The following is a 2,784-nucleotide window of genomic DNA, read 5'->3' on the forward strand; positions in this document are numbered from 1 at the left end:
TGTCCTTCATAAGCGTTGCCTTGGTCATGGTGTCTTTTCACAGCCAGGGAAACCCTAACTAAGACAATAACTGTAATTTTGTTATTGTTATGAATCATAATGCCAACATCTGATATTTGGGATATGCACCCCCCCCAAGGGATTGAAAACCACAGGCTGAGAACTGCTGACCTAAAGTAAGGCAGCTACCTTCCTGCCTCAAGGACTTGGCAGGGCTGCAACGTCAGCCTGGAACCTTCTTGCTCCATTTGACCCCTCACCTGGATAATGCCATTGAACACTATTGTTAGCATCTCCTCTGAAGAACCCTCTCCATTCACACTCCTCAGAAAAGACTGTCCATCTGTCTTCTGTTATGCATGTTATTCCTATCTCGTTCCCACAATTGACCCCATGGGCTCACTTATGCCCTCTCTCTTGGCTTCTCTAGGCTTTAGACTGTAAGCCCCCTATGATGGGTCCTCCAGTGCACCTAGGAGGCACTTAAATATTTACTAAAAAGGAATGAATGAGTGGAGGTCCGTTATCTGAGCTGGGACACAAGTTCAGTACCAGCCTTAGCAACCGATGACTCAGTGGGGATGGACTGGGGCTTTGGGAATGAATGGGGAAGAGAAGAAGAAAAGCACAGGGGCTGGGGAAGTGAGCAGAACCCAGACAAAGCCCAGCAGGAATAGTTGGCTCAGTGTCATTTCAGGCAATGACTCCAAAGCTCTTCAAAGGAAGACAGTCAAGATGTGTCAGTTCTTGGTGGTGTCAGTCAGTGGCAGCTCCCTTACCCCCACATCTCTGGCTCCCCCGCCCTGCCCCTGCCACCCTCTCCCCCATCTCTGATGCTACAGCACCTTCTATGGCAGGTCTGGTAATTAACTGTAGCTGCACAGTGTGTTCACACAGATGTAAATCACTGGGCAGATACTTTGGGGCTTATCTACTAATGAAAACTCCTTGGCATTTCTGTAAGCATATTATGGTCAATTACAATTAATTCAGTTCGCATCGACTGCCTTTTTCCTTATGCAAAGATCGTGCAAATGGAGTGTGTGCTCTGAGGGCTGCAGGCCCGCAAAATCCATAATGGTTAGCTTTCAGGGGTGGCCAGGAAAGAATGAAACCCTGGGCTGTTTGAAATTTAAATCAGAGTGAGGCTGGTCAATAGAAGCTGACTCCCTGCTCCTGGCTGGGTGTGGGAGGACACTGGGGGCACTCTCCTCCTATCCAAGGTTATGGGGTCACTGACTATTTCCTTTCCTTATCACTGTCTTCCCTTCCTTGAGACTCCTCCCTCCCTTCAATCTCCACCCGCCCCCGCAGCCTTCCTGGCTACCATCTCTCAATGACCCAAAGGGACTGACTTCCTGTCTAAATACTTGTAGCTTTGGTGACTCATGGGGACGCACAGTTGCTTGACATGAGATGATGGCTTTTTTCTTTTCCTAGCCTTCGCCAACTTCCAAGTCCAACAAAGTTGGAAAAATAACAAGTGTTAAATACATATTTAAGTTTCAGTGTCTGGGTCAGCTGACATCTGTTTAAAATTAATTACGGGCCAAGACTGCTCTGCACTTTGTGGGTATTTGTGGCGTGTGGATGTACCACACAAGCTTGTGAGAGGAGTACTTCTTCAGCAGATACTGCATCATACAGTTAGACTCTAGATTGTACATCCATCCTTACTGGGTCACTTGGAAGGCTCAATAATGGGGAAGCCCATTCTTAGTCTTTATTTGTTTTGTCACCAAACTCAGCCAATGCCTGAAGATGATTATGTGTCTGCCCCCTTGTTCCTCTTCTGTGTGTTGGTAAGACCCCAGAGTTTCTCAGAGAGGCAGGGAAGTTGGATGTCTGGGTTTCCTGGGTAGAGATGAGACAAAGAGCTTCTGGGTGTGTAAAATGAAGGAGCTGTTTTGATGGAGCTTTTTCTTTGAGAGGCTATGTTCACTCCAGGAAGCCAGTGACGGCCAGAGTACTCCTGAATTGGAGGGTGGTACAGACAGCTCTGTACTTATGGTTACAAACACATCTGACTCTCTTACAGGCTTGCCAGCCCTGTTTACACAGGCCACCTGTGTTAATGATTTTTTTGTAGCTATAATACAATACCTTGACCAAAAGCAACTAACGGAAACAAACAAACAAACAAACAAACAAACAAACAGAATATTTTTTTTGGTTTATAGTTCCGGAAGGATAGAGCCCATCATGGTGCGGATGGCACAGTAGAAGGAGCAGGAAGCAGAGAGGTCACTCCTCATCCTCACACAGGAAGTAGAGAGACTCGCAAAGCTTTCCCTACTGATTTACTTCCCCTAGCAAGGCCCCACCTCTGGAAGAAGTTTCCATAACTTACCCCAAACAGCACCACCAAATGGGGATGAAGTAGTCAAATACACGGGCCTATGAGAGACATTTCCTGTTCAAAACACAACACCATCTTTCCTCTTTTTGTTTAAATGCTTTCTCTGCCCAACACTTGGCCTAATTTTGTGATGGGTGGGAGGGGCTAAGGTATGACCTTGGTGGCAGCCCTACAGCCATGGAATTTGATGTGCAGAGAACCTCGCTCTTTCTCAGCCATCAGGTGAGGCAACTCAGATCTTAGCTCCTAGGGTTCACCAGCAGGCTTGTGTGCCAATGGGCCGCCGTGCTAACCCACCTAACGGCGCACATGCTGTTTTCTGCTTTCTCTTCCCCTCTGGTTTCTCCACTTCCTGATGGCGTTTCTGAGGCCATGTTTCATATACAACTGCACAGGAGTTCTGTCTCAGGTGCAGCTTCTCAAGA

The sequence above is a fragment of the Mus caroli genome, chromosome 2, assembly GCF_900094665.2.
Source record: "Mus caroli chromosome 2, CAROLI_EIJ_v1.1, whole genome shotgun sequence".
In the NCBI taxonomy this organism is placed as follows: Eukaryota; Metazoa; Chordata; class Mammalia; order Rodentia; family Muridae; genus Mus; species Mus caroli.